The sequence below is a fragment of the Palaemon carinicauda genome, chromosome 1 (assembly GCF_036898095.1).
Source record: "Palaemon carinicauda isolate YSFRI2023 chromosome 1, ASM3689809v2, whole genome shotgun sequence".
NCBI lineage: Eukaryota > Metazoa > Arthropoda > Malacostraca > Decapoda > Palaemonidae > Palaemon > Palaemon carinicauda.
In genome coordinates, this window is record NC_090725.1 from 238738845 (window position 1) to 238745181 (window position 6337).

The following is a 6337-nucleotide window of genomic DNA, read 5'->3' on the forward strand; positions in this document are numbered from 1 at the left end:
TGTTTAAAGACTTATTGTTATTTGTTAAATGTCTTTTAATGACTTTTTGAGATATAATAAAAATAAATGTGCAGACATGCCATTGAAAATTACATCTGAAATGCATTTTATTACCCGAACTGATTATCGTATTCATAAAAAAATTCTTCGTCTTCCTGAAAATCCCATTGTATTCCTTTGCCTTGTACACTCTTTCAGTATTTGGAGAGTATTACAGAGTAGTCAGCAACATTAGTGAAATCTAGGAGATCAAAACACTAAAAAATAAGAAAGCCTTCAACGTCGTCTTGAAAGACTTTACTTCACCAGTCCTTCTAATGTCAAGTAGGAGCTGGTTGTACAATGAGAGAGCCGCACATTTGGAAGCTCTAGAACTAGTCCGGATTCTCACCTAAAAAAATTATGTACATTTCAGAGTTTACTAATGATTTTGGTACCGATAGTTAGATCAGACCCTAGAGAATAAATTCTACTCGGGTGGTCGGCTGAAAAGTTCCGCACTTTTTCACACCGTTGAATCCAAGATGGCAGCCATCCACAATTCTTGATTTTAGCGTTTTTCATGATATTAGTTATTGTATCCATCATTTTTTACTGGAAATTAATTAAAAGGAAGTCCAAAAGAAATTTCCTTTTCAGATACTATACATAATTATCACATTTTTGCCTGAAACAAGATGGTCGCCATATAAATTTGACAAAGATTATGTAAAAGTTAGTATTTTTAATCAATAGATTTGCATCGTTATTGTAATCATATTTGACTGTTTGTTGACATTAATCAAAGAATAAAAATCTAAAATTTCATTTTACCTTATTGTTAATGCCTAATGTTTTGTAAATCAAAACCAAATTGGCTTCCGAATCTAAGTTACAGTCCACAGGGATTTCATTACTACAGTCAGGGTATTTGCATTGGGAATCCTTTTGTGCTTATTCCATCTGCACATGTATTTTTTTCCGGCAAATTGGAGGAAAATACATTTTGGGGAAATAAGTATATAATAGTTTCAATAAAAATTTTCAGAAAATTACGTCTTTCTAAGACTAAACAGCTTTTTCATATACATTGTCAATGAAATTAATTTCTGAAAGCTTTTCCCAGAATATAATAGCGTCCTCATTTACCTCAATGTTATTTTCGATACGAAATACTAAATTTTAATTGTGGTCAAGGTGATATGCAGTCATCGGTATCTATTGTATCTATCATTGGTTATCTATTATGCAAAGTTCATACTTAAATGTCGGTACTTATCAACCTTCCAACAACAGCAACTACTGTATTCTTCTACTGCCATCTTTTACAAATCACCTAATAATGAATTAGGTTAGCAATATTTGCCAGAACATTAACGGTTATAAAATAACATTTGGGCAATGATACAATATCTTACAGCAGGATTAATCTATTAATCCTGATCTTACAGGTTGTATCAAGAAACCACATCTACCCTCTCTGCACAACTCTTAAAAGGCTAAAACAGAAATGACTGCAAGATCCTTATTTCCTGTGTCGGACTGGCCGAGGCAGGGGGGAGGCGAAGGGGAAACTCTCACCCTTCGAAGAGTAGTAAGTGATTGATTCGTGTATGGATTTTTTTCTATGTTAATCTCTAAATTAAGAAATATTAATAAACTGAGCCATAAAACGTCTAAGAATTTTCCACAAAAGGTATCATAAAGATAAACATGTATAAACGAGGCAGTAAATGACTGACAATAACACTAGCTCCGTAGGTATCTTTGGTTCCAAGACCCTTTTTAGCAGTTAATGGCGGAGCTAGAACTGACAGTTTGACTGGCAAACCTAGCTTAAACCTGGCTTCACGGGTTCAGGTAAGAACTGTGAGTCAGGGCATCTCCAGTAGTATTAATCCTCCCAGCTCTCCCCCGACCCTTCCCTTGAAAGCAAAGATAGAAGAGGGAAAACAGGAACGTCGCTTGGATTTCTGTGAGCATTTGGCTGCTTTAGTAGGGCGCATCCGCAACAGGTGGCGCTGAAATTGTCGTCTGCTACTTGCTTACTCAAGTCAGGGTTACTGGATGGACAAATTTCACCAGCGTTCTTCTCAAACTATGATGGGTGTTTTTTATTAGGCATGATGCATATATATGCCACACTACTAATAAAACAAAATCTACCCTTGAAATAAACGTACCCATGGTTTTTCTATTTTCATTTAAGCTCATGATTATGTTTTATTTCTATCCTTCTCAGGGGAATTTGGAATCGAACAATCTGGTAACGCAAACTCAAGTCTCCAAAACAATTGTAACAGTGCCGTCGCCATATGTAAAACAAGAAACATATGTTAAATATATTGCCCTTCAAGCGTAAACTATCATTCAATGGAGCATTTTTTCCTCCCATTTATCGATGCAAAGTTAAGGTAAGGTTGCATATTGAATGTATATATGATTATGACTTGCAGAATATGTACTTTATCAAAGTCCTAGATTATACATTGAAACAGAGCCTAATAGATGCTAAGGCCACTTCGAGAGTCCCTTATTTTACTCTTGTAACCATATATCTATTTGGTATGAGAAAAACGTGACTGTTAACAAGCTTAAAACAATATTAGAACATCCACAACAATTCTCCTCCCCTCCTAGTTTAGCCTTAGGCACAGGTCCTATTTCGGATGCATGTTTTTCACATATTCTGTAAGTTATATTTCCAACATTATATATATATATATATATATATATATATATATATATATATATATATATATATATATATATAAACTCATGAAATACACTGTCTAAACTTAACTTACAGTCTGTAAATGAACAAGCAACAAGCTATATAAGTATGATAAAGAATATAGGCAGTCTAATGATCGATATGATTTAATATAGATCTATGGAAAATCACTAGATGAATATTAGAGCACTTATTGGATAACTATTATAGTAACATATGAACCTTCCGAAATACCAAAACCCCATACAGTTTTTTTTTAGCTAATTAGTAGGGCTCATAGGCAAAAGAAGGCGCTGCTAAGGCGCAAATTTTTGTTCAATAGGTAGGCTTTCCCGTCTTCCCTTTACTGTCTTTGATGGAAAGTGTCAACTTGGGCCCTCATATATATATATATATATATATATATATATATATATATATATATATATATATATATATTTATATTTATATATATATATTTATATATATATAAATATATATATATATATATATATATATATATATATATATATACTTGTGTGTGAGTGTTTTGTATTTGTAGTAGATAGTTGAGATGTCAAATGATAATAAAGAATGAAAATATGTCAACTCCATTTGTAATATTTGTAAGCTTTTGCTAACAAAAACAGCCGTTTTCTGTCCTTGATTCGCTAAGAATGGAAAAGGCTCCGCCCATTTCGTAGAAGTTGTAAGAAGAGTAAACCCTTGTCTGTTTTGTCATGGGATCACTAGAGACATCTGATACACGATTTCCCTTGAATGTCGGCGTTCTTTTGAACTGCACTTTCAGCTACATGATGAAATGGAAGCAAGTAAAGAAGAAATGGAACAGTAATTTATCAAAATTTGTATTCGAATCAGCACAAGATATAGGTGGAAAAGTTTCTAAACCATATCATGGAAAACTAAAATAAAAGACCAAAACCTTATAGAGAAAAGATTGGAAATGAAGATAAAATCTGATAGATATGAAATAGAATTATCAGAATTATCCAAACTCATAAATAAATCTAAAAACTAAAGATATGCGTGAACGCAATCAAACAAAAATTCAGGAAACACTAAAGAAAGGAAGAAGCAAACAAATTGATGAAAAGATGACTTGGAACATGGCGCCATCAGATGTTTGCTTTTAAGGATGAAAATGGAAATATCATCCACAATAGAGATGAGGGATAAAAATTACAGACGATTACAATGTTATACAATACTGATAGGAAAAATAACTTCACCAATAGAAATAATGATACAGCAGTCGGTACCACATGTAACAGTAAGAGAAGTAAAGAAAGCATCAAAAGGTATTAAAAGAGGCAAAGCAGCAGGAGAAGGATGGCCTGACAATTGATTTAATAATAGATAAAGGAGATTTCATATAAGTAAAACTCATTGAACTCTCGACCAAATGTCTGCTAAAAATCCTCTATCTATACCTACAGCTTGGGAAAAATACTTTAACCTTATACCAATTCACAAAAAGGGAGACACAAAAGACCTGAAAAAATATCACTCAATAAGTTTTTCTCTCCGTAATATATAAAATATTTACAAAGATCATATTAGGCTAAATATAAAAAAGCAGCTAGACTTTAATAAACCAAGAGGGCAGGCAGGGTGTAGAAGTGGTATTCAACAACTGACCATATCCATGTAATTAACCAGCTTATGGAAAATCTAACAGAGTATGACAAACCCATACGTATGGCATTTATAGATTATGAGAAAGCTTTTGATTCTGTAAAATCCTCAGTAGTAATGTAAACTCTTCAAAAACAAGGAACATATGAATGTTAGAACATTTGAAAATATCTTTACAAGAAGTCCAGCCATCTAAAACTACATAAAGATAGTGAGAAAATTCCGAGTGAGAAAAGAGTTAGAGATGGAGACACCATCTCTCCTAAATCATTCACAACATGGCTAGAAGATGATTTTACAATTTTACAAATTCAAATTGGGAAAATGTATGAATTAATATTTATGGGAAAAAACTTTAACAACTTAAGATTTGCAGATGACATTGTTGTGTTAAGTAGATCTTGGGAGGAATTAGAAAAGATGATAAAAGATTTGAATAGAAAAAACAAAAATGTAGGACTGAAAATGAATACGAGTAAAACTAAGATAATTGTCAATGAAAATACAGAGGCAGCAAATAAGAGTTATGGACGAACCTTCCGAGATTGTTAATGAATAGACGTACTAAGGACAGGCAGTAAGTGCTTCCCCAGGTCAAGAGACCGAAATTAAAAGATGGATAACCATTATATGGAGAGCATTTGGTATACAAAATGAGATTTTGAAAACTAAAATGACACTTTCTAGAAAAAAAAAGTTAATGAGATGGTCCAACCAGTACTAACTTATGCATCAGCAACTTGGAGCCATAGTAAAGCCTTAGAAGATAAGCTAATTACAACTCAAATCAGCTATGGAAAGAAAAATAATGGGAATAACAATAAGAGACAGAAAAAGAGCAACATGGATATGAGAGCAAACTAAAGTAGAAGATATTCTAACAACATGTAAGAAAAAGAAGTGGACATGGGCAGGATATAAAATGAGAATGCCAGACAATAGATGGACATTAAGAATAACAGAATGGGTCTCACACACACACACAAACACACACACACACACACACACACACTATATATATATATATATATATATATATATATATATATATATATATATATATTACCAAACAAACTACGACCATGCGACCATCAGGGTTGGAATCATGATGGAAGGCTGGACATCCAATTATAGAATTGCTACACTTTCCCAAGAAGCCCTATAGTTCACTACACACTTTCTTTACTGTTAAAAAAAATATAATTTTAATCGGAAACTCTCCCTAAGAATATACTGTTCTCAGCCATATTTCAGGAAAATACAGGAGACCGTATTTCAACACTACATTGTTACTATCTTTTCCGGGTTGGTAACCGTAATATCACTCCTTAACGTTAAAATATCCATCTATATCGGTAAATGCTTGGCAACATTTATTCCTGGATTTGTACCGTTTTACGACAAATTTTTAAGCGTAGGTATGTAGGTTAATTCTGACTGTGTTGTCTTTTCCGTCATAAGGTTCAGCAATACACAGTATTCTAAAAGTTTAATTCCAGTTGTGACCAGATTGTGGAATGATCTTCCTTATCTGGTAACTAGTTGAATTGGTGGAACTTCTCAAGTTCAAGCTTCTTGTAGTGCTTTTCCTGTTGAACACGTTGACATAAGGCTCGTTTCATAATTTATTTATTACTTTTATATTAATACTGTTACTCCTATTAATATATATTCTATCATCTTTATTGTTTCTCTTTTATCGTTTATTCGTTAAAGCTCTATTTGTGTTTCTTACTGGACTACTATCATTGTTAGACCCTTGAACTTGCAGCATTCTACTTTACCAATTTGGGTTGTAGCTTGGCTAGTAATAATAATGATAATCAACAATGCTGTAAAGCGCCTGCATACTATGCAAGTTACCTACATCGTCTCTGTTCACTTCCAGTATCTATTTCAGTTCGTTTATCCAGCTCTTCCATTGTTTTCCCATCCGAATTACGACGTTTTTAAACGACCTATCGTCCTACCGTGACTATATGACAA

The 6337-nt window shown here is 33.0% G+C and overlaps 1 protein-coding gene across 1 annotated transcript in view; it reads left to right on the top strand.

Moving 5' to 3' along the window:
• The window catches only part of LOC137644263 (uncharacterized), a 6676-nt gene extending 6584 nt beyond the window's left edge, over positions 1-92 (top strand). The window contains exon 6 of the mRNA XM_068377261.1: positions 1-92. This exon is cut by the window's left edge and continues 272 nt beyond it. The gene's annotated coding sequence lies outside the window, so the exon portion shown is untranslated.
• Positions 93-6337: the final 6245 nt, after the last annotated feature.